The following is a 26,996-nucleotide window of genomic DNA, read 5'->3' as shown; positions in this document are numbered from 1 at the left end:
AAGAAGGCAGTTACTGGCTATGGAGATGATGAGTGTCACCATGTGCAGGTTCTGCCTCTTCCTGTTGACGCCGCATGGGTCGCGCTGCTCCGGGCGGAGTGCATCAGCCAAGGTGCCCCATGGCAGGGCACTGGAGAGCCGCTGGCCTCTCCAGAACTGCCAGCTGTGGCTTGCCTTAATGATCTCTTGCCTGCTGCGCAAGCAGCAGCTACCAGGAGTCACTGTTCAGCCTGTGGACGCGCCACTAGCTGCCCTGTGCTCTGGAGATTCCTCAGGCTGGTGCTGTTTGCATTTGTCTTGGGCAGCCACATGGAAATGCAGTGTTTGTGCCTCCCCTCACACTCACCTGAACATTTAGGCTTGGGAGGCGCAAGCCGCCATTGCAGGCTGCTGGGCCGCCATTGTGGCATGCCAGGAATTCTCAAAACATTGCCTGATCGGAAATTCTAACTTCGCCTCACCATTTTAAATTTAAACCGGTTTCAGGTGTTGGTGCTGACCTTTAAAGCCCTAAATGGGCTAGGCCCAGTACAGTGGTACCTCGGGTTACAGACGCTTCAGGTTACAGACTCTGCTAACCCAGAAATAGTACCTCGGGATAAGAACTTTGCTTCAGGATGAGAACAGAAATTGTGCTCTGGCGGCGTGGCAGCAGCAGGAGGCCCCATTAGCTAAAGTGGTGCTTCAGGTTAAGAACAGTTTCAGGTTAAGTACAGACCTCCGGAACGAATTAAGTACTTAACCCGAGGTACCACTGACACGGATGCGGAGGTCCAGCTCCAAGGGCCTTCTAGCAGTTTCCTCACTGTGAGAAGCAAAGTTACAGGGAACCAGGCAGAGGGCCTTCTCGGTGGTGGCACCTGCCTCGTGGAATGCCCTCCCACCAGATGTCAAGGAAATAAACAACTATCTGACTTTTATAAGACATCTGAAGGCAGCCCTGTTTATGGAAGTTTTTAATGCTTGATGTTTTATTGTGTTTTTAATACTCTGTTGGGAGCCGCTCGGAGTGGCCGGGGAAACCCAGCCAAATGGGCAGGGTATAAATAATAAATTATTATTTTTATTGTAACCCCCACCCCTTAAGTCTCTTCGCAGACAACATTGCTGTCTTGCTTATTGCTGCTGTAGTGAGTCTCCTCAAGGTCATGCAGAGATATCTGGCCTTCAAATTAATTACAATAAATCTAAATCACTCTTTTGGAACATCAGACCCCAGGCCCAATTGTTTTTCAGCATGACCTTGGGGATAAAGCTCAGGACTCAGACTCTGAGAAATCTGGGGGAATCTGTCTTACCTTTTTCAATTTAATATTCCAGGCCGTTCATATATTGTCTCCCCACCCCACAAAATGATCAGTGGGTGGCAATCAATCCTCAACAAGTTTGTTTTACAAGCTGAAAAGACCAGGGCTTCATCATTTATTCTGTACACAAAGTCCTGGTTGGAGGTTGGAGCCTTCCTCATACAGACAACCCCCATTTTGTGTGTGTTCAGAGAACATGTGAGCTGTGTATGTGCAGGCTGTTTTTGGATCCGGAAGAGGGCATAATGGGGGCCTCATGGGGCGGGCTTCTGTGTGCGCCACTAACATGCTTGATGACCCAGAAAGCAACCCCTGCACAAATCAGAGATGTCCCTACACACTTTTATTTTGAAGCTTTCCAGATCTATCAGGTGGTTCCAATACTGGCTTCCACAGTGGATAGCTGTGAAGGAACTGGAATTACCCTCCCCACACTTGCAGTAGAAGTGAACAGCAAAATAATCAGCATAGGCACCTTCAGAAACTGTAAGCCACACAGTGCTACTTGCTGGGGAGAAGGAAAGGATCTTTGCCTCCAATCTCTGGGGGGTTTTTTTGCTACTCAGACATTGGTCCCTGTGGGAAGCAGGATGCTGGTCTAGATAAATCTCTGCTGTTAATCCATCAAGGGTCTTCTTGTTTCTGAAAGAGAGAGTAATTCAAGGCCAGAAAAGGGTGAAAATAGGTCCCATGTTGCCTGGTGGAATGAAAAGTGGTCCCCAGTTCTGAAAAGGTTGCAGACTCCTGCTCTAGACAACTGAGACAATTGCTTATAGAGTGGACGGTCCCAGCAAATCAAGCTCTCTAACCCAGTTTTTATCTTCCGCACCCAGGAGGCTTTTTCTTGATAACACACATTGCAGCTGCATCCTTTCCTTTGTCTGTTTATATAATGCCACTTTTCTTCGTTTTCTTGGCATATTAACTGGGATTTTTTTTTTCATTCACTAATGAAACCACATCTGAGGCTACCCACTGCCTTCCAGTTTGGTCTTATACTTAAATCTCATGACTGTTTACTTGATCGCACAAGGTTGCAAGTCTGGAAAAATATTTACACAGCAGCATCATCAAATTGTAGAAATCAGTGACACATTTTAGATATGCATAAGACTGAAAAATAAATTGCATTACTATGGTATTTGGGTGGTTAGCTTGCTTTTTTTATCCCTTACTTGTAAAAAATGCATTTACAGCATTTTGTTTTCAACATCAAGTAACCATTATACTGGTTGTTTGTGTCCAAATGTATATCTGATATTTTAAAAAAAATCTTCATTGTGCTATAATTTTTTTAGAAGAGGAATTGAGAGAGGTAATGGCTTGCAAAGCAAAAGGAAGGACCAGAAAGATATGGAATGTCAAGGGTTATTAGCAAAAAATGGTTTTGTATTGAAAAGATTGGCAGTAATGGTTTGTTTCTTTAAGACTATATATGCTATCATGTCAATTCACACAAATCTCATGGGACTAATTGTGTAAGACCTTGTTTTTCTGTATACAGTCAAAAAAATGCTTATTTGACTTAAAATTATTTGTTAAGTTACATGGTGAACAGAGGGATATATATATATACATACATATATATATATATATATATATATATATATATATATATACCTTCAAAATGAAGGACAACCAGCATACATCAGAATTAGATTTTAAGCTTTGCAGGCTTAAGTTTCTCAAGAAGAGATTACCAGAGGCAGGGCTGTGTCTTTGAAAAGCTGTCATGTGCCATACAAATCTTGGTAGTGATTGTGGAAAAAGTCACATTAACTCTTATAACTCTGTGTTAACTTCTTCCTTCAGTATCTAGCTTGATGTTCATTTAACAAAAACTTACTTTCAGAAAAGATGTGTTCATTTCTGGTAAGATTTTTTTCTTTTAAAAAGGGAGTGAAGCTGAGTTGAACTATGACTCTTATATGTGATGAATAAATTTCCTTAGGAAAAGGTTTTACGAGCTCAGCAGTATCTCAGTGAGTCGAGCGAACTGTAAGTAAAAGCTCCAGTACTGATGAAATGGGTTTGGTTTCTTCTTCTGGAATAGTGCCAGGAAGTGACCTACAATAATAGTGGGCACAGTGGAGAACAAATGAACTAAGGATACAAGCTTGTAGCCAGTGTCCAACATTCAGATGAGTGCTCTCCACCATCCACCATCCCCAGCTCCTAGTATTCAACAGATTCAAAACCACAAGCAATTTCAGGCCCTGAACTCAATATCCTGTTTTTTATATATGCCAAGACAAATAAAATAACTACATTAGGAAACCGAAATATTGACCTCATGTGTATTAGTAATGCATCATTTTCTTCCCCAATACTATCTTTTATTTCAGGTGTCCTAACCATCCCCTGCCCCCTGGGTTATAACTGTTAAACTTGCGCACACAGAGAGAAAAAAAATCTGTTTATCTTTTGGTTGGAAATTAAGTGTACCAAAGCCAGCAAAAAATATTACCAAGATAATGGCACATCTATTGCCCATGGTAACAAAGCTTATGAATGATGAATAAATATTTGTCAGTTGAATTGGTTCTTGAAATCTAGAAGTGAAATAAGCTTAACCATTACGATATCACTACTACCTTTCATTGCTGCAATACTTCTGATAGTTCTGAATTGCTACATTTAGTTGCTGCAATAGTTCTGATGCTGACCTGCAGTCTGTCTTGGTGTCTACCTTCAATAGTCCTGCTTTGCCAATTATATTGTACAGTATACTAAGGATATACAGTCATACCTCATGTTACGGATGCTTTAGGTTACATGTTTTCGGGTTATGGACCACAGGAAACCCGGAAGTACCAGAATGGGTTACTTCCGGATTTTGCTGCTCGCGCATGCGCAGAAGCGCGTGAGCGCCAAATCGCGCCTGCACAGATGCAGCGCTTCAGGATGCGAACGCTGTGGGTTGCGGACGTGCCTCTGTCACGGATTACGTCCACAACCTGAGGTTCCACTGTACAGTGGTACCTCTAGTTACGAACTTAATTCATTCCAGAGAAACCTGAAACTGTTCTTAACTAGAGGCGTGCTTTCGCTAATGGGGCCTCTTCCTGCCGCTGCGCCGCCAGCACACGATTTTCGTTCTGATCCTGGGGCAAAGTTCTCAACTCGGGGTAACTCTTCCAGGTTAGCAAAGTTTGTAACCTGAGGTGTTTGTAACTTGAGGTACCACTGTATAGGAAAAAACACCTCTTACCAATTTCATATGATGCTGTCAGTGTCAGTCCTCTAGTGCCTCTTCCTTGTAGTTGGAGAGGTGTTTTTTTCTCAGGAGTCTGAGGAAATCATTTACATTTTGTTTAATAAGAGGTTAAAAGCATTCTATTTGTTGTTTTTACCTCCTCTGTGTGACAATGACTACAATGATAGCTGTTCTGCAATGTGATAGAACCATTTAAGGTTGTTGCTGTTATTATAATTTCTATAGTGCTTTAAGTGTACAGTATAAAATACCTTCTGTTTCTTAATTACAACCCCATTGCCATGTAAGGCAGCAGCTTGTCTAAGCTTAATGGCAGATTGTGGATGAATACCGAAACTGCATAACTATACAGTGGTACCTCGGGTTACATACGCTTCAGGTTACAGAATGAAAACAGAATTACAGGATGAGAACAGAAATCGTGCTCCGTCGGTGCAGCGGCAGCGGGAGGCCCCATTAGCTAAAGTGGTGCTTCAGGTTAAGAACAGTTTCAGGTTAAGACCGGACCTCCGGAACGAATTAAGTACTTAACCCGAGGTACCACTGTATGACATATTGCTTTTGAAAGTTCAAAGAATTGCTTTCATAAGGAAACATGCAAATATTTAGTAGTAGTAACATTTTTTTTTGCTTAGCTATAAGCTATAACAAAGAAAAAAGACATTCAGAGTTGAGCCCCATATTTGGCTCTTAATTAGCTGGTGTTAGGATCGTCCTACTTGTATGTAGGACCCCGGCAGAGACACATGCCCTACTGGCATGTTCTCTCCCTCCTGGTCGATCGTTCGGGAGCTTCAAAAGCTTTCTCCAGCCCAAACATCACAGCGACTGATACCAAGAGGCATCAGCACACTTACAGAACTTGCAGAGTATTAGCGGTTCGCATAACAAATGCAGCAGCACAGCATTTTGGCTAATCTACTTTATTTACATACAGTATAATACACTCGGAGCATTCTGACTTAGCTCCTTCCTGTTTCTCACCTGACAGCAAAGAGAAAGAACAAAAGACAATAGTCCTACATCACGGAAACACAGTAATCCAATCATCCTGTCTCTGTCACTTCCCACTATGTGACAAAACAATCCCATGACTGCAAGCACAGAGCAAGAATCCTAACAGCTGGTAGCCAATGCAGACAGAGAAGCATGCAATGTAATATACCGTATTTTTTGCTCTATAAGACGCAACAGACCATAAGACGCACCTAGTTTTTGGAGAAGGAAAACAAGAAAAAAAAATCTGAATCTCAGAAGCCAGAACAGCAAGAGGGATCGCTGCGCAGCGAAAGCAGTGATCCCTCTTGCTGTTCTGGCTTCTGGGATAGCTGCGCAGCCTGCATTCACTCCATAAGACGCACACACATTTCCCCTTACTTTTTAGGAGGGGAAAAGTGAGTCTTATAGAGCAAAAAATATGGTAATTTTCCTATCTGGCAGCAAAAAGCACACAAACTTAGTTCATTTAACTTTTTTTCCTGCAGCTAACTCAGATCATGAGAATGCTTTACAAAACATACAGAAACGCTGCTTCAAAGGATATTTCTTAAAACAGCCATCTAGAAGGGCAGAGGCCATAACTTTTCTTAATTCTGTAGAAGCAATTTTATGTGGAGCCAAAGTAATTAACTACAGATAGTTAGCTTTTTGATTGTCTTAATACCTGGATACAGTCTGAAAAACTCAAGGAATGAATAGTTAACATATAAATCATAGAAGCTCTCTCATATCCAAACATTTATACCTGAAATTTAAACACTGATTAGATCATAATCAGCTCACTATTAAGTTCACTGACAACTGTATGTAAAGTAGTAACTTGCTTTTGAGAATTTATGGGTATGCCATAACCTAGAGAAACTAGACATGAAGATGACAGAGTTAGCATTCTGTTACAAAAGTTTTAAGAGTCAAATTTGCATTCTAGTCTGGACAGAAAGCCAACCCACAGAAGGAATGCCAACAAAGAGGACCAATACTATCATTAGACATAAATGTTGAACATCCTTCAATTCCTGGACTAATGATTGACTGAGACCCCAAAGCTTTACACCATATAACATGGAAAGAATAACCTTAATGAATATTTTAAGGTCTGGCATAACTATTTTCCTTCCCTTTGTATAAGAAGAACTTCAGAACAGCTCCTACAAGATATCTTGCTTTCCTGAGATAAGCATCCTGATCAGCCTTCCAAGAGGAAATAACTGTGAAAAGGACCCCTAAAAACAAAATGATTTAGTCAATTAACTATTTAAATGTGGGAGGTTTCTTACTAAATACAACCTCTTTTGTTTCGGTAAAATTAATGCTAATTTGTTCTTCTCCCAGAAGTTAGTCAGCAAGTCCATCTGCTTTTTCAAACCACACCTGGTCAGAGATAATATAACCATATCATCTGCATATAGGAGTATACTGACCTTTCTATTTCCTATAGCAGGTAGGCATGCATTCACTTACCAAGCAATTTATCCTGATCATTAAAATAAAGACTGAAAAGGAGGGATGCACAAACACATTCCTGTTTAACTCTCTTCATAGTTGGGATTGGATTAGCTAAAAGACCATTCCTGTCTATACTGAATTTAACAGTAGTAATTTGAAGAAGCATGAGCAGTCTAGGGTCTATATCAATGGCATGCAATTTGGCCCACAGACAGTTTCTGTCTATTGAATCAAAAGCTTATGATAGCCCAACAAACACTGTAAAGAGCATTTCATTGTTTTCAACAGTTTTCCCAACAAGATGGGGCAAAGTATAGCAGTGCTCAGTAGTGGAATAGAAATTACTAAATCCAGCTTGCTGTTGACACAAAATATAATTGGAGGATATCTGCTGTTGAAGTCACATATTTTAGAAGAGATATCCAACATTCTGACTGGTCTGTAATTTTGGGAAAGAGAACATGCACATAAACAGTTTCCCCCACTTGTGCTTTCATATGCTTAATAATAATAATAAATTAATTATTATTATTATTTTATTTGTACCCCGCCCATCTCACTGGGTTGCCCCAGCCACTCTGGGCAGCTTCCAGAATATAAAAAATTAAAAACTTCCCTATGCAAGGCTGCCTTCAGATGTTTTCTAAAGGTTGCATAGTTACTTATCTCCTTGACATCCAATGGGAGGGCGTTCCACAGGCTGGGCGCCACTACCAAGAAGACACTCTTCCTGAGGTTTCCTGTAACTTCACTTCCTGCAGTGAGGGAACTGCCAGAGTGTCCGCTCTGAATGATGGGGTGGAGATACTCATTCAGATATACAGGGCCAAGGCTGTTTGGGGCTTTAAAGGTCAGCACCAACACTTTGAATTGTGCTTGGAAATGTATTGGGAGCCAATATAGGTCTTTCAGGACCAGTGTTATATGATCCTGGCTGCCGTTCCCAGTCACCAGTCTAACTGCCACATTCTGGATTAGTTGTAGTTTCTGAGTCACCTTCAAAGGTAGCCCCATGTAGAGCACATTGCAGTAGTCCAAGTGGGAGAGAACTAGAGCATGCACCACTCTGGCGAGACAGTCCGTGGGCAGGTAGGGTCTCAGCCTGCGTACCAGATGGAGCTGGTAGACAGCTGCCCTGGACACAGGATTAACATGCAACAGTCTCCAGATACTCACGCAGGACATTCACCACCTTCACTTGTTCCAATTTAAAGGAGAGGTGGAGCTGGATATCATCCGCAAACACACAGCCTCTGAAAGGTCCAACAGATCTAGGAAACAGCTTTCACCTCTGTCCTTAGCCCGCCAGAGACCAAGGCAGTTTCAGTCACATGATGGGGCCTGAATCCCAACTGGAAGGGATCCAAATGGTCCACATCCTCCAGGTGTGCTGCTCAATCACCTTGCCCAAGAATGGAAGATTTGAGACTGGGTGATAATTGACCATAATGGCTGGGTCCAAAGATATTTTTTAAGAAGCGGTTTAGTAATTGCTTCTTTAAGGGGATCCAGGAAGACTCCCTCACAGAGGGAAGCATTCACCACTCCACAAAACCCATTGCCCAGCCCTGCCTGGATCACTTTTATGAGCCAGCATAGGCAAGGATCAAGGAGATGGCTGGTTTCACTCATCTAAGAAGCCCATCCATATCCTCAGAGGCAACAGGTTGGAATTGATTCCATACAACATAACTAGACAGAGCTCTGGCACTCTCCCACCCCTGCCCTGCCCCCACTGTGGTGTTTGCCTCCTTCAGAATCTCAGCAATTTTATCTGTGAAAAACTTTGCAAAGTCATTGCAGGAGATCTTGGAGTCTGCGCCAGATGCTGATGGCGAAGGTGGTTCTGTTAGACTCCAGACCACCTGAAAGAGTCTCCTGGTACTGTTTTCTGCAGATGCAGTAGAGGTGCAGTAGAGGTTAAACTTTATCATATCCAATGACTTCCCTTCTTCTCTTTCCATGATTCATTTTGCATATCTTACATCCCTGCATATTTTACATTAACTATTCCAATCGGTTTTCCACCATTACATCCGTAAAAAAATATTTACTCTGTTGAATTTATCTTAATGTTACCAGTGTTTTCAGCTGTACACAGTTATTTCCCATATACTCAATAAACGTTTTCCAATCTTCTTTAAATGTATGTTCTTCTTGCTCTCTTATTCTATACGTTAAATCTGCAAGTTGTGCATATTCTGTCAAATTAAGTTGCCAATCTTTTTTAGTTGGGACCTCACTCACTTTCCATTTTTGGGCTAACAAAACACGGGCCACAGTTGTTGCATACATAAATAACCTTTTCTGACACGGGGATTTCAGTCTGAGTTATCGCCAGCAGAAAGGACTCTGTTGGGGGGGGGGAGTTGTTGTTTTTTTTAAAAAAAATCAGTTTATTAGAAATCATTTCCCAATACTCTCTTACATGTCCACCACATGTGAAAGAACGTTCCCTCCACCTCTTTACACTTCCAGCACTTACCTGATTCTGTCTTGTAAATCTTAGCAAGCCTACTCAGAGTTAGATACCATTTATGAATCATTTTCACATAGTTCTCTTTCAAAGAATAACATGCTGTAAAATTCAAGTCGCTTTTCCAAAGTTTCTCCCAGAGGTTAAAATCTTTTTTGTGTCCTATATCTATTGCCCAGTGTGTCACTGAGGCTTTAACTAGCTCGTGTTTTGTTTCCCATTCTAATAACAGGTTACATACATTTTAGACAAAAGTTTATCTTTGTTTTGCAAGAGTTCTTTTTTGAATTGTGAACTTTGGTCTGAAAAAACATTTTTTTCTATCTAATTTCAACATATCATGTTACTGATGATATCTGATATCATCAGATCCTTGCCATTTTAAAGACTGACTAAAATGTGTTCCCAAATCTATTTATAATATTTCAGGGTAGATACCCTGTCAGCAATTCTTACCTGGCCTATTATTATTTTTAAAAATACTTAATCGCACAAAGAAAGCCTAGATGAGAATAGTAGGAATACTCCTATTTGTACTCCTATACGTTGTGTATGGACTTGGGGGGGGGAAGGCTTTTTTAAAACTGCAGATTAGGCTTCCGTTGGCACTACTGAATAAGGGCTAAAATACTCTCTCTATCTCCTGGCATGTTCCTTTAGGTCTCCTGAGGATTGTGTGTGTGCTTTAGAATTCCATTTGTTTTCCTTCCAATTTAGAGACACTTCTCACTGCACTCAACATTTGACATAACCTGTAACGTGTAAATGATTTGTTTTTTCTTTAGCCAAAGCTCTCCTGTCACAATTGCTTGTGTGTGTGTGTGTACATGCATGCTTATTTTTCAAATCAATAGCAATTTTGTTCTATTTCTGGCTATCAGACATTCCCATTTTACACTCTCTATTGGTCAGCTCCTTGATACTGAATGAATGAATGAGGTCACAGAATGAAAGCCACGTCATCAGGGAGCTGAAAGCGCCTCAAAAGGCTGCCTCGTCCATCCTTGCTGCAAGACCTTCTGCTTAACATCTTGCTTCCTCAGACTGTGCCACATGCAGATCTTTAATTCTCCTTGACCTAATAACACATTTTGCCTTCTCCCTGCTTTCTCCTGTAGAACTGCGGCATATACAGAGTCGTGCATTAGGATATGACAGTTATTTATTACTATTATTATTTATTAATTTTTTATACTGACCTTAATTGGAAGACTGCAGTGTGGTTCACAGCAGTGTGGTTCAGAGCACAAAATACCAAACCAACCAACCAATCAACCAACCAATCCAGTAGCCCTCTCTCCTATAAACACATTTAAAAGACCATAGAACGTTTAATCAGCCAAGCACCTGGTTATAGAGAAACATTTTCACCTGGTGCCTACAGATATGTAATGAGGGGCCAGGCAAGCCTCCTTGGGGGGAGCATTCCACAAATGGGGGGCCACCACAGAAAAGGCCCTGTCTCATCTTGCCACCCTCTGGAGCTCTTGTGGAGACAGACACATGAAGAAGAGGCTCAGATGAGGATTGCAGGATCTAGGTCAGTTTGTATGGGGAGAGGCAGTCCTTGAGCTTTCCCTCAGATCTGGATGTCTATTAACCTACGTCCAAGCAGTGCTATCTGTACTTGCATGTTGTTCGTGTAGTTCTGTTGAACTTTAGGCCGATGTGTAAACAAGCATGAGCAGAAATTGCATTAGTGTTTTCCACTAGGGTAAAATGTGGCCCCATCCATGCTATTGTCTCATTTTTGATCATGACAGATAGTCCGTGAAAGACAAAGCTCTTTTTCTTCAGCTAGTTTGTGAACTAAGTTTCATAATAAGATCATTTTCGTTGGGATACATCTGTTTACTGGAAAGCAATTTAAAATTGTGAGCTACTTCCTGGCAATTGTGGTGTTTAAAGCAAGGATGCAATATTTAATATAGATACTCAGCTTGGTCTGCCTTGACAAAGTTCTTTTCAATGTGGTCAATGAGTAATGTGACTTCATTGGCATATATTTAATTGATGACTACGATAGGTTAAGACTATCAATAAATAAGAAGGGAAGTGTTTAGATTGTGATGAGCATTACTTAAATTTGTGGCTGATGTGACATTGGAACCAGGAGCTTCCTGACTCACTTTTAGCCATTACCCTATACCACCTCTAGTGGATTAAATCAGTGCAATTAATCAACTTGAGTTTTAGTCTCAAATTGCCACAGGTTTGATAGAAACTTTTCTGGAAACTAGTATTTGTACATTCTTAGCTGTTGTATCCATACTTGCTCTAAAAAAATAGTTTGAAATTACACCGGATTCAAATTTGTGCAACATTTATCCACAATATATATTTTTCATACCAACAAAAAGACCTTCATGTGTGATCAGAATCCTTTTCTATCACTGCCCATGCTCAGGTAGGAACCTACCTTTTAGGGCTTTCGTATTCATTTTCTCTCCTCCACTCTTTGTTAGAGAAATCAAGTACTGAGTGTTTTAAAATTGAAGGTCTAATCCTATTGCTGTTTTTAATTAGCTTTGCAAAGTGAACATAATAATCAAATTAGCATTGGACAGAGAAAGCTGTCACGTGGGAGCAATACCAGTGAAGGATTTTCAGACATTATTTTGATGTACATGTTGTTGTGTGTATATTTTTCTGCTGTATTTAATATGGAATAAATGCTTTTAGTTATCTGGCAATTGAGTGTGGTCTGAATACAGACAGCATTCAAAGCTCTCTTCATTTTTGCCCTGGCATTATCTTACCATTACTTTTAGCACCTGCTGCACTGTCATCACACAACACAAGCTGATTTGTTAGCTCCATTATTTCTGGTTATGGAGATGATACAGGAAAATAATTACAGGTCTCTTCCTGAGCCCAGTCCATACAATTCCATGCAGTCCATAAATGTACCCCACTAAAATTATACCTGTCACATACTAATAGATTTTAGTAGCCAGCTAGACTACAGTCTTGAGCCAGAAATACTGGAACAGCTAGGAAAATGTTTCCTAGCCATTTGGTTCCAGGCAAATCCCTCATGAATGCACATGAAATCACCTGCCCTTGATGCAAGATCCCACAGCAAGCATTTGAGTCATTCACCTCTTGGTTGTTTATGCTTTCTTGTCTATCTATTTACTGTTCTAGACAGTTGTCTCATTTATTGTTTGTATGCTGCAGCTGCAAAGCAAGAATCAAGCATCTCTTACTTACTGCACTGGACAGCCAAAGAAGCAAAGGCATGGCAGAGGATTGATTATTTGTATATGCAGCTGAATCCCAGATGCTGCTTGTCATTAATACAGTACATTCATTAAGCTGAATATGGTAGCGTGATGAATTTCATACTAACAGGCACTCTGTTTCCTTACAGATTTCTCAGGGGACACAACTTATTCACACACTCTACTGTGATAAAAATGAACTGCTGTCTTCATTGAAAAGAAGTGGTATAAGGTCCATCTAGCACATGCCGCCCAAAACTGTTACTTAAAGTCTACTGAAAGTAAGTCAAATGGACCACTTAACAATCTTAATAATCTCTCTAGCTATTTTGGGATGAAGAGCAGACAGCCTAAACAAGTGCACTAATTTTAGCAGGTTAAGACAGCTGCTGTTTATTCTTAAATAAAACATATTGAAGAAATAGATCCCAGAGAAGGAAATGAACATTTGCCCCTTGTGACAAGCATTGTCCCAAACCATGTGACTGTAAACCAGTGGTGGTGTCTCTGTGTTAACTGTTTTATTTTAGTTTTTATCCCCTGCTTTTCTTTCTGGGATTCTAATATGCTCAGTGCATTAGATTGATTATTTATTTCTGTATCATCCAATCTCATCTTAATGATTTAACACAACTTGCAACAGTTTGGGAATCCTCAAAAACTAAACAAAAATGATGTATACAGTTTTTTGTTTTTATCTCTCAAACTTATGCCATTTCTTACAGAATGAAAATGTTCACATGTGTGCATATGACACTCTTAATAAGGGGATGTGGGTGGTGCTGTGGTCTTCAAATCCCCACGATGGGGTGAGCTTCCATTGCTCGGTCCCAGCTCCTGCCAACCTAGCAGTTCGAAAGAACGTCAAAGTACAAGTAAATAAATAGGTACCGCTCTGGCGGGAAGGTAAACGGCATTTCCATGCTTCTCTGGTTCACCAGAAGCGGCTTAGTCATGCTGGCCACATGACCCAGAAGCTGTATGCAGGTTCCCTCAGCCATTAAAGCGAGATGAGCGCCGCAACCCCAGAGTCGGCCACGACTGGACCTAACAGTCAGGGGTCCCTTTACCCTTAATAAGAAGAATATATTGCATTGTACCCCACAGAGTAAAATATAGCAGAGAAAAAGAGGTGCATTAAGAAATGCTTCTTTGGAGGGAAAATTTTTGGTGGCAAACTTTATTTGATGTTCATTTACAACCAATTTATATTATATTCTTTCCAGACACAAGAGTTACAACCACATTTAAAGCACATCTATAGCACTTTAACAATCATAACTTCCCCAAAGAATCCTGAGAACTGTAGTTTATCCACAACAGAGCTATAATTCCCAGTACCAGTAATAAATTACAGTTCCCAGGATTCTTCGGGGGAAGCCTTGTGCTTTAAATGGATGTAGCCATCTCCTACGAGTATGAATTTGAACGGTTTATCTGTGCAAGCTCAGACTATCAGTGGGTTACACAAACATTGGGGCTTTTTGCACTGCAGTTTCTCAGGGAAGGAGGTAGGATTGTGTTCAGAATGGGTGGGATGTTGGCACTTCTTTATTTGGACAGAGAGATCAAGAAAGTGAAGAAAATTAAGCTCACATGGTGTGTCATATAAATCAGTAGTCAAATGTGTATATTTTACATTTCAGAATAGTAGTTTGATGCATTGTAAAGCAAAATAGCAGGTTATTGCCTTTAGCTGATGCTTTGAATCTCATATTAATTATCCCTCTGAAACAAATGAACTCTACTGATAATGAAGCACAATAAAATAAGCAAAAGGTTAAAATAAATAAATAAAATCCTCTCTTTAAAAACAAAGAAGTGATCAGCATGCAATCTGAAGAGCAATTTGCTCTCATCAGGGAAAGTAACTAATTTTGGAATATGGCTTTTTAAAGCGACTCTCCATCAATTTATAGTGTGTCTGTTTTTGAAAATGGATTAAATACCTCTTCAGATGAATAATTTGAAGAGAAAATGATTTACTTGAGAGCTAGGAGGAATTTTTTTTAGCTCCTAGACATTTAAAAGGGAAAAATGCTGTTCATTGATACTGAGTTTAATGTACCGTATTTTTTGCTCTATAAGGCTCACTTTTCCCCTCCTAAAAAGTAAGGGGAAATGTGTGTGCGTCTTATGGAGCGAATGCAGGCTGCACAGCTATCCCAGAAGCCAGAACAGCAAGAGTCATTGCTGCTTTCACTGCGCAGCGATCCCTCTTGCTGTTCTGGCTTCTGAGATTCAGAATTTTTTTTTCATGTTTTCCTCCTCCAAAAACTAGGTGCGTCTTGTGGTCTGGTGCGTCTTATAGAGCGAAAAATATGGTATGTTAGGATGAAACAGCATGAAGGTTGTAGCTCTACATTGCTCCTTTTCAGGGCTTATTACTCCACCAGCTCTTAACTAAGCACTCTAGCAGACTTCTCAAACTTATTTGCCCTACTGCCCTATTCTCGGGGGGGGGGGGGATTACTCATCGCCCGCCCCCCCAGAAATCTACCTTCTTTAAGCGAACAAACAGAAAGATGCAGTGACAAATGTGTGTTCTTTTATGTATCTAAAACCCACGGGGTGGACTGGAGTGAAGCCTGCCTGCTCAGTCCAATCTGCCCCAAGGCCAGGGCTGGTGCTGCAGCCTGCCTACCACTGGCTAAATAAGTAGACAAGCTGTGATCCACTTTGTGGGCCTGGGGTAAGCCAAAAAGGGTTCACGGGAAAACTCCTTGCCTCCAGCATGACCGCTGGATCCACAGGAGGCATTGTCGCTGTCCCACTACGGTGCCTGACCTGGCAGTAGGCATCATTACAGAACAGGTGAAGCATGTACAAACAGGTTTTTTTAATTCTCTTCTCTTCTTTATGCTTCCACCGCCCCCTTATTTTTATTCAATGCCCCCAAATTGCAACCAAGGCTGCTACTGTCCCCTGGATTATTCCAGCACCCCCTAGAGAACAGAATCACTCACTTTGGGAAACACTACACTGTAGTGTTAATGGCAATGCTAGAGATAGCAATGTAGCTCCCTAGTTTGGGACTTGCTAGTTTAGCATATCCTGCAACCCATGTAATTTTTGAAGGCTTATGGGCTGATTTCTAATCTGAAACCCAAATGATTTTTGTGCCTTAGAGTGCAAGGATTAATACCCCATAACAAAATCTACTCCTCCCCTCCTGCCAAATGTTGCATGAATTCTAAAGTGCTCAGGTTTGGGTCTGGTTGCCTTGGACTTTCCTTTAGCAGTGTTGGTTTGAGACATTAAACCTTGCTCCCTTTTTTCATAGGAAAGTTGGGCCTGGCTACCAGCCTTGAGCCTAAGCTCTTTGCTGCTTAGACATTTTGGGATGCAAAGGTGGCCTAAAATAATGAATAAAATGAATAAACATTGAGTGGGGAAGTAGAGGCTTGGGGAGAGTAAGAAATGACAAATTGTGTCCTTTTCCCATGAAATAAATATTTAATTGCCAGCCTCCTCCTCAAAAACGGGACCACCTGGCTGCTGCTCCTCCTATGTCTGCTAATACTTGCTGTGGTTTGTGAGTGCACACAATCCACCTCCTACTTAAATCTGGCCATGAAGGGCATGAGATACCTGTGGGGAGGCTTGAGTGCTAGGAGGGATCTTTCTGTAGCCCCTTTTGCTCCTGTCCTGGGAGTGATTCTTATGCCTTCATTCACATTTCTCCCACAGCATGGCCTTGTAAGTGAAGGACATGTTAAAGAGGTTGGAATGTGAGGTAGGAGACCCATTAGTGGAGTCACTAAATGGTCCTCAGCACATGAGCAAATGAGTGAATGAACTGTTGCTTGGCAACGGGGAGCATTCCTGCTCAAAATCAGAATACCTTTCTTATCTGTAAATCTTTCTGTGCCTACCCGTGATCACTGAGATTGGGTATCCCAGTGCACACCCCCCGTGGAACCTATTCCAGCCATTCGGTTGGCTGGGGCCCACAACATATATTCTTGTATAGTACTGAAGCAGCCATTTAGTATTTATGGATTTGGTGTTCTAGCTGGCATACATTTGGTTTATATCTTCAGAGCTTTTCAGCTATCAGTGTCCTTTTTCACATGTGCTGCTAAGGCAAATGTAGTGCAACTAAGCAAATGTTGCAGACTCCTGAAGAGAAGAATATGGCTACTTCGCTTATTTTTTGTTGTTTTGTTTCTTCAGCATTGAGCTAAGCCACGGCTTGAATTTCCATGTCATTCAAACACAGGTTTGGGGTATAGCTCTGTCCCAATAAACAACAAGTTGTAACCAAGGTTTGTCTTACGGTCTACAGCTTGTGATTTGTTTAGAAGAGCTAAACTACTAGCTTGGGTTCAGACAATACACTATATCAAACCATGGCTTGGCTTAGCTTCCAAAGAGAGGAGCAAAGCAGCCATTCTCCTTTCTGGGAGCCCACACCTTTTCTCATTCACACTAAGCCATGATTTGACTTTGGGAATGGTGCAAACAGGTCCTACGTCATCTTGCATTCCCCATATTGTGGGTCCTCCCTTTGATAACTCTAGTCACTAACTCTATATGATGAGGGGAACTGTTGCCTATTAAAGTGTTTGCCACAATGAATCAATTACTGCTGAGGTACCTTGGCAATTCTTAATGTTTTGTTTACAGGTGAATGTTTCTGATATAAAATGAGTACTCACCCCCCCCCCCAGTCTAAGGCCCTCTTCACATATTACATGCTATAGTTATACACTTGAAATTAAGTGTACACCTGAAAATGTAAAGTGAATGTGACAGACCAGAAATTTGACAAACGTCCCTATTTTCCAGGAACTAGAATTAGCTGTAGTGCTCTGCTGTACAGTGGTGCCTCGCAAGACGAAATTAATTCCTTCTGCGAGTTTTTTCATTCTACGAGTTTTTTTGTCTTGCTAAGCACCACTGTGTATTGACGGTTTCCCGTAGGAATGCATTGGCGGTTTTAAAAAAAAGGTGCAAGACGTTTCATCTTGCGAAGCAAGCCCATAGGGAAATCCGTCTTGCGAAGCAACTCAGAAAACGAAAAACTCTTTCGTCTTGCGAGTTTTTCGTCTTCCGAGGCATTCGTCTTGCGAGGTACCACTGTATATGCATTTCATTGCTGTGTTTACACTGTAGTTGCAAGCCTGGGTGTGCTGCTCTGTAATGCAGCAAACTATAAAACAGGCCTAATTGTATCAAAAGATACTGAGGTTAGAAATTGTTAGATTCAAGCAATACTACAATATGAGAATTAAAACATTCAGTTGCAATGTTTATGTAACTAAACACTATTGGATCTGTCTCTTGAGAAGACTTGCATAATTTTTATTTTTTATATAAAAATGGATACTGCATGGGACATCATAAATTGCTTTTTTACAGAGAAGTTTTTAATTTTATCATCTTGGTTCTGAGTGGCATAAAATTATGTTTCTGTCAGTTGTGATATGTCTCTGCAAAACTTTCTCTTTGCATGTGGTGCTGTGAGCAGCTGGACATCTTTCTACTATATTTGGCTACAAATCACAGAAGCACATACATTTAGAGAAAGAGAGATTGCTCTCCTGTGAGAAACAGAATACTTTCTGTTTAGACCCCATGAGCATTAATCAGACCTCAAGGACTTCAACATTTTTTTAATGAAGAATTGATATTTCCAAAGCGTTAAGCACACCAATGTTCCCACTGGATGCAGGTTCCATTGTCCTTTTCAAATAAAAAGCAGGAAAACCTGTTTCTGAGTTGTAGCATCCAGTTCCCTTCTGTGTTGTGTCTAATAGCTAAGGAATAACTTCATACAATATTAGGTTTATATTTGTTATTTTTTATGACATTGCTGTGAATGAGCTTGGGACAGTAATTCTTCAGCTGTGTTATTAAATGGACTTCCTGTCTTTAGTGCCTCATTATACTATGATGAGGGTCAGTCCAGAAAGCAGGGGACAGAGCTGCAAAAATGTTGAATTATAACATTTTTGTAGTTCTGTTTCCTGCCTTCCAAACAGGCCCTGAAAAACAGAGTAAGAATAGCAGGGGGGGGGGGGCATTTGTTTGTTTCAATACAATTGAAAATATTGATATTCCACACTTCTTTCACAATTCCAAGACAGGTATTTAGAAGCCATGGATGTGAACATGTGCCACAGGCACAAGCATTGTTTTCTGGTTTAGGCATGTATCATTTCCCATGTTTTTAGTGAGTCCACAGAGTGCCATGTTAGAGCTCCCCAAGTAGTACTTTTCAAAAAAGGAATCCAAAAGGAAAAGAAGACTCTCTCAGAATCATTATTCATCTCTAGCTGATATAATGATTGAGGTTTTCATCTTTTTGTTTTGCCTGGGAAGATATTTATTTACATACTTTCTATGTAAGTATGTGATGGGTACATCACAGCATCACCAAATTGACCCAGTTTAGGAACAAGCAGGGATTTCTGATATATAGAATCAGATTATGTCCTATTAAAATCAGCCACTTGGTTATTTCCAATGCTTTTTTTCTATAAAAAAAAAATGTTTAGGGATACTCTCATTTTCCTACTCATATTGGAAAGCTGCGCCTCAATGAGGCCAAACATAGATTCACAAAAATTTTAGGGGTATGCATCCCCCCAGAAAAAAAGCACTGGTTATTTCCAACCATCCAGTTGTTATTTATGCTCTTATCTACTACTTTAGTTTTAAGAGCATGTTATATACAGTAAAGTAAGAGCCTTTGATGACATTGTGCATCAAGAGAAATAATAATTAGGAATTAGTGGTAAAGTGCTCTAGTCACTGGGTAGTGTAGGAGGTGATCTGTTCATCCATTTTGAACAGACTGAATGCAGAGTTTCTCACTTAACTTATTTTTCTATGTTTCTTTCTTAGCTTAAATTCTTCCTCTTATCACCATTACTACCAAACTGACACAACCCCTTAGTGTGCTACCACAATAGCATTTGTAATGCATAGTGCCTTCCTAATAATAATAATAAATTTTATTTATACCCTGTCCTCCCCAGCCAAGACCGGGCTCAGGGCGGCTAACATCAGGTATAAAAACAATTGATTAAAATACAACTTAAAAACAGGATTAAAATACAATTTACGGTAAAATGCAGCTTCATTTCAGTGGAAGCCCAGATCAAAAACTCTTTGGGGGGAGAAAATGTCAAATCTTCACCAAGGTCAACTATCCAGACTGGTCCTACATGGGGCAGAAAAAAGACCCCAAATAGGGGTTCCATCCCAGAAGGAAAAGGAAAGAGGGGGAGGGGATCAAATTGGCTCCAAGCCAAAGGCCAGGCGGAACAACTCTGTCTTACAGGCCCTGCGGAAAGAAATCAGATCCTGCAGGGCCCTGGTCTCATGAGGCAGAGAGTTCCACCAGGCCGGAGCCAGAGTTGAAAAGGCCCTGGCTCTGGTTGAGGCTAATCTGACTTCCTTAGGGCCCCATGTAGGACCACCCATGTAGGGTGTTGTTATGTATGGACCTTGAGGCTCTCCATGGGGCATACCAGGAGAGGCGGTCCCATAGGTACGAGGGTCCTAGGCCGTGAAGGGCTTTGAAGGTCAAAAGCAGCACCTTAAATCTGACCCTGTACTTGAAAACTAATTTTATGTTCCGTTCCTCTGCATTCCCAGTCCTGCGTAGCACCCTAGAAACCTGCTTTGGTATACCCACTCAGTTCCTTTTTCTTTTTTATTCTCTTTATTAATTTTCATTGCACACAGGTACACACAAAACAAATTCATCACGAAAAGAAAATAATAAAAACAACGAAACTAAAAAGGAAAACAACAACAAACAAACAAAAACAGCACGTAAACAGCACATAACTAATTGACTTCCCTCCACCTCGGTTTTGGGTTATATAACAAAGGATTTTTTCCCGCAGTTTATCTTTAAAGCATCTGCACGTCGTAGGGTTATGTTGAGCCTACTGTGATCTTTATTTTTTTTTAATCTGCTTCGATATGTGTTATAAATTTGTTCCATTCCTTAATAAACTTTGTTTCTTTCTGATCTCTGATTTTTTTGTGTTATTTTTGCCAATTCTAAGTACCGTATTTTTCGCCCTATAGGACGCACCGTCCCATAAGGCGCACCTAGTTTTTTGGGGGGGAAATAAAGGAAAAAAATTATTTCCCCCCCAGGCGCGGGGTTGGGGAAGCCCGAGCTTCCCCCGACCCCAGCCCCCAAACAGGCAGCTCTCTGCAAGCCGTGGGAGCCCAGTGCTGGCTCCCGCAGCTAGCGGAGAGGTCCGCGAAGCCTGGACGCGCTGAGCTCAGCGCGCGCAGGCTTCGGCATGCAGGCACCTCTCCGCCAGCAGCGGGAGCGCTCCCGCTGCTAGCGGAGAGGTCCGCGAAGCCTGGGCGCGCTGAGCTCAGCGCGCGCAGGCTTCCGCATGCAGGCACCTCTCCGCCAGCAGCGGGAGCGTTCCCGCTGCTAGCGGAGAGGTCCGCGAAGCCTGGGCGCGCTGAGCTCAGCGCGCGCAGGCTTCCGCATGCAGGCACCTCCCCGCCAGCAGCGGGAGCGCTCCCGCTGCTAGCGGAGAGGTCCGCGAAGCCTGGGCGCGCTGAGCTCAGCGCGCGCAGGCTTCCGCATGCAGGCACCTCCCCGCCAGCAGCGGGAGCGCTCCCGCTGCTAGCGGAGAGGTCCGCGAAGCCTGGGCGCGCTGAGCTCAGCGCGCGCAGGCTTCCGCATGCAGGCACCTCCCCGCCAGCAGCGGGAGCGCTCCCGCTGCTAGCGGAGAGGTCCGCGAAGCCTGGGCGCGCTGAGCTCAGCGCGCGCAGGCTTCGGCATGCAGGCACCTCCCCGCCAGCAGCGGGAGCGCTCCCGCTGCTAGCGGAGAGGTCCGCGAAGCCTGGGCGCGCTGAGCTCAGCGCGCGCAGGCTTCGGCATGCAGGCACCTCCCCGCCAGCAGCGGGAGCGCTCCCGCTGCTAGCGGAGAGGTCCGCGAAGCCTGGGCGCGCTGAGCTCAGCGCGCGCAGGCTTCGGCATGCAGGCACCTCCCCGCCAGCAGCGGGAGCGCTCCCGCTGCTAGCGGAGAGGTCCGCGAAGCCTGGGCGCGCTGAGCTCAGCGCGCGCAGGCTTCGGCATGCAGGCACCTCCCCGCCAGCAGCGGGAGCGCTCCCGCTGCTAGCGGAGAGGTCCGCGAAGCCTGGGCGCGCTGAGCTCAGCGCGCGCAGGCTTCGGCATGCAGGCACCTCCCCGCCAGCAGCGGGAGCGCTCCCGCTGCTAGCGGAGAGGTCCGCGAAGCCTGGGCGCGCTGAGCTCAGCGCGCGCAGGCTTCGGCATGCAGGCACCTCCCCGCCAGCAGCTGGAGCGCTCCCGCTGCTAGCGGAGAGGTCCGCGAAGCCTGGGCGCGCTGAGCTCAGCGCGCGCAGGCTTCGGCATGCAGGCACGTCTCCGCCAGCAGCGGGAGCGCTCCTGCTGTTTGCGGAGAGGTCCGCGAAGCCTGCATTCGCCCCATAGGACGCACCCAGATTTCCCCTTCATTTTTGGAGGGGAAAAAGTGCGTCCTATAGGGCGAAAAATACGGTATTCGAATAATTTACTTTGCCAATCTCTTACCGTTGGGCTATTAATTGACTTCCAATTTTGTGCTATTAATATTCTAGCAGCTGTTGTTGCATACTGGAATAAAGTCTGGTCCTCTTTCTTAATTTCATTACCAATCATCCCCAGAAGGAAATTTTCAGGTTTTTTAACAAAGGTGTATTTAAACATTTTTTTTAAATTCGTTATAAACAAGCTCCCAAAACTTTTTAATTTTTTCGCAAGTCCACCACATGTGGTAAAAACTTCCCTCCTTATTTTTATACCTCCAGCACATTTTGTCTCCAGTCTTGTAATTTTTTTCTAATTTTACAGGAGTGATGTACCATCTGTACATCATTTTTTCCATATTTTCTCTTAGTGCAACAGAAGCTGTAAACTTCATATCTTTGTTCCAGAGCTTTATCCAACTATCATATTCCAAATTATATCCCAGATCTATCGCCCATTTCACCATAATTTCTTTTATCTCCTCATCCTTAGTATCCCATTCTAACAATTGGTTATACATTTTTGATAAAAGTTTTGAATTTCCTTCCAATATTTCTATCTGAAATCTAGATTTTTTTTTAATCTGAAATCTTCTGTTAATCCTTTCATTCTATTTTCTTCTAAATATTCCTTTATTCCTGTTATATCTTCTTTTTCTCTTTTGTATAGTTTTTCATAGAATTTAATAAAATTTTCCTTTATTCCCTTGGGGTCTTCCACAATTTGCTCTTCTATTCTTATTTTATTGATCACATTTTGTTTTTGCTTTTTCGTAATTGCCACGCTAATAATTTCCCGGTTTTGTTTGCTGATTCAAAGCATTTTTGCTTCCATGCCTTAATTCTCCATTCGACTTCTTGGCCTATTAAAATTGAATATTGTGTTTGTAATATTCTATAGGTTTGTTTGGTCTGCTCCTCACTTGGATTTATTGTTAGTTTTCTTTTGCAATCTCTTAATTGATTATTTCTTCTTTTTTTTGTTCTCTTAACTTTTTTCTGTAACTATTCTGATTAATTAGAAATCCTCTTAGTACTGCCTTACTAGCATCCCAAACTATATCGATATTTGTTTCTTTATTTATATTCATGTCAACATAATCTTTTAAAGTTCTTTTGGCCTTCTCAATTATCTCCTCATTTTCAAAAAGATAATCATTCATTCTCCATCTATATGTCCCTTGTACTCTACTTTTTAACTCCAAAGTTACTGCGCTGTGATCGGAAAGAGTTCTAGGTTGGATTTCGCATTTCACTGCTCTTGTTGTTATTTCTCTTGAGACCCATATTTGGTCCAACCTAGCCCAGCTTTAATGTGGTTCTGAAAAATGTGTGAATTGTTTCGGTATTGGATTTTTATGTCTCCAGATATCTATCAGATCTAAATTTTCCACCAGAATATTAAATGTTCTAGGTAACTTCCCTTGCTTGAGTTTTCTTCTCACAGCATTCAAATCTCCGAGTAAGATCAATTTATGATTCTCCAATTCTAATAACATTTGTTCCAATTTTTTAAAGAACTCTGCTTTATTTATGTTTGGCGCATAAACATTTATTACGTTAATCATAGAATCATAGAATCATAGAATCATAGAGTTGGAAGAGACCACAAGGGCCATCGAGTCCAACCCCCTGCCAAGCAGGAACCACCGTCAGACCACTCCTGACATATGGTTGTCAAGCCTCTGCTTAAAGACCTCCAAAGAAGGAGACTCCACCACACTCCTTGGCAGCAAATTCCACTGTCGAACAGCTCTTACTGTCAGGAAGTTCTTCCTAATGTTTAGGTGGAATCTTCTTTCTTGTAGTTTGGATCCATTGTTAAGTGTCCGCTTCTCTGGAGCAGCAGAAAACAACCTTTCTCCCTCCTCTATGTGACATCCTTTTATATATTTGAACATGGCTATCATATCACGCCTTGACCTCCTCTTCTCCAGGCTAAACATGCCCAGCTCCCTTAGCCGTTCCTCATAAGGCATCATTTCCAGGCCTTTGACCATTTTGGTTGCCCTCCTCTGGACACGTTCCAGTTTGTCAGTGTCCTTCTTGAACTGTGGTGCCCAGAACTGGACACAGTACTCCAGGTGAGGTCTGACCAGAGCAGAATACAGTGGCACTATTACTTCCCTTGATCTAGATGCTATACTCCTATTGATGCAGCCCAGAATTGCATTGGCTTTTTTAGCTGCCGCGTCACACTGTTGGCTCATGTCAAGTTTGTGGTCAACCAAGACTCCTAGATCCTTTTCACATGTACTGCTCTCAAGCCAGGTGTCACCCATCTTGTATTTGTGCCTCTCATTTTTTTTTGCCTAAGTGCAATACTTTACATTTCTCCCTGTTAAAATTCATCTTGTTTGTTTGTTTTGGCCCAGTTCTCTAATCTTTTCTCCCTGGTGATTAATTTGTACTCCCAAAATTCTTCCTTCATCATCCTTACATGTTAATATTGGATCCCATTTCTCCTTCACATATATCACAAACCCTCTTTTTTTATTAGTATCTGAATTCACAAATTCTACTCCTAACCTTTTGTTTGACAAAATATGTTTATGCTTTTTTGCCACGTGTGTTTCCTGATAACAAATCACATCATAATTTTTATTCTTTAACACCTTTTCAATTTTATTCCTTTTAGATTTTTCATTCAAACCATTCACATTCCAAGACAATACCTTTAACATTGTTATACTATTTGATTTTAATTTATATTCTAGTCGACCTCTTCTCCGTTAATTCTTCCTCTCCCTCCTCCTCTTCTTCTCCACCTACTGCTCCTTCCTCCTCCACGTCTTCTTCTTCCTCTTCTCTCCCTCTCTTTTGTTTCTCTGTATTTTCTTCCTTCTTTTCCTCCTCCCTTCTGTGTATCTTCCTCCTCCTCTGTACCTTTCTTCCACTTTTCCAAGGTCTTTCTCATATCTTCTCAATAATTTTTTCACTTCTTGTGTGTCTGTCAATCTGAATCTTTTGTCTTTGTAATAGAAGGAGATTCCTTCCAGAAACTCCCATCTATATTGTATAGTATTTCTCTGTAAAACACTTACTATTTGTCTATAGCCTCTTTTGCACAAAAGTCTAATTGGTATTTCTTTAAATATAATAATTGGTCTGTTTTCAATTATTTGGTGTTTTTTTTTTTTTTTTTTTGATAACTCGTTCTTAGTATTGTGTTTTTCATCTCAACTGAATTGAAAATCACCAAGCAGTCGCCGGGAAGTTTTTTTGATTTGAGCTCTTGTGATTTCAGCCTTATTCTGAATGCATTTTTTACCATACAGGCTACTTCTTCTTTTATTTCCAACCATTTTGCTAGTTCTTCTATCATTTTTTCTTTTACATTCTCGTTACTTTCTTCTATTACTCCTCTAAATTTTAAATTGAGTTGTTTCTGTCGCATTTCTGTAATAGCTAAACTATCCTCAATTTGTTCTTGTGATTTATTCAATTCTCTTATTTCCTCCTTCATTTTCTCTGTCTCCTTCTTATGTTCCTTCATTTCTTTTTGAATTTTCTTGTTTGATTCCTCTATTACTTTTGACCTGACCGATAGGTCTTGTATTTTGTTAATGAGTTCTCCTACAGCTCCTTCAATTTTTTTATCTATCTGTTCCTGCACCTCTCCTAATTTGTTTTCCATATGTAATTCACTCTGTTTAAATTCCTCTTTAATCTTTAACCACAAAATGTCTAAATCTTTAATTTCATCCTGTCGTGAGGTCTTTCTGTCTCCAGGAGTCCCTCCTACCTTTTTTCCGGTTTTCCCTGACATTTTGTGGTTATTTAGAATGGTCTATGTTAATTTTCTATCTCTCCCCAGGAGGGCGCACAATCTCTTTTTGTTACTCTTATTTTTCTATATCTTAACCACTCTTCTTTGATTTACCTTATTACTCCCATGCGATTTTGCTTTTCTTGTTTTATAATTTTGCAATTTCTTTTTTATCTGATGTGGGGGCCGTAGTTCCCTTTTTAGTTAACTAATTAATATCCAGTTCCGATTTCTTTCAGTTTCTTTAATCTTCCGCCACTTGTCGGCTTAATACATAATGAGCAAAGGGTATTCTATAACTTAGTCAATGTCCTAATCCGAGGTCTAGTAGAACTAATAATTCAGGCTTTAGTCCACGATCTAATACGTTAATCTAGGTCAGGTCTGGAAACCAATGAGCACTACTTTCAGTCTCTGTTGCAAAATCGCTGGTCCAGGTTCAATCCCAATTTCTTGTCTATATTTTCAAGTCCCAATGAAATGTAGCTGTCCAATTCAGAATGTTGAGTATATCAAATTATAGTCCACTGAGGTATAAAAACCCCTGTTTTTAACAATTAAGGTTGTTTTCCAAATTTTCCCCAGATTTATCGGGTAATGTCCTCCGATTTCCAACTATTTCTGATATTTTCTAACTCCAACGTTTAAATGTAAGTCTTTTCCAAAAAAGAAAGTCTTCCCAAAAGAGAGAAGAACAGAAAATAGACAAACGGAAGAAAGGGGGTTAACTTAAGTCCAGTTTTTCAGCAGTAAGGAACAGTAAGGAACAAAAGAGTGCCAAAAATCATTGCAGTCAAATATAACCTTTTTTCTTAATCAGTTCTCATTTAAAAGAAAAGAAACATTGCTGTCAATCTTCCCTTTTCTTATCTTTACTGTGATTTTCTTGTCTTTAATGCGGCTTCCAAGCTTTCCCGTTTTTTAAAAAAATTAGACTTCTACTAGCCATCTCAAGCTGTTCCTCCTTCTTTGGAGGTCTTTAAGCAGAGGCTTGACAACCATATGTCAGGAGTGCTCTGATGGTGTTTCCTGCTTGGCAGGG

The 26,996-nt window shown here is 41.4% G+C and overlaps 1 protein-coding gene across 2 annotated transcripts in view; it reads left to right on the top strand.

The window, feature by feature from the left end:
• Window positions 1-26,996, top strand: part of OTUD7A (OTU deubiquitinase 7A) — a 110,235-nt gene that overhangs the window by 22,812 nt on the left and 60,427 nt on the right. The gene's annotated exons all lie outside the window — the stretch shown is intronic.

Source organism: Podarcis tiliguerta, assembly GCF_965153285.1.
Source record: "Podarcis tiliguerta genome assembly, chromosome: 14".
Classification (NCBI taxonomy): domain Eukaryota; kingdom Metazoa; phylum Chordata; class Lepidosauria; order Squamata; family Lacertidae; genus Podarcis; species Podarcis tiliguerta.
This window is presented reverse-complemented; position numbering and strand designations above follow the sequence as displayed.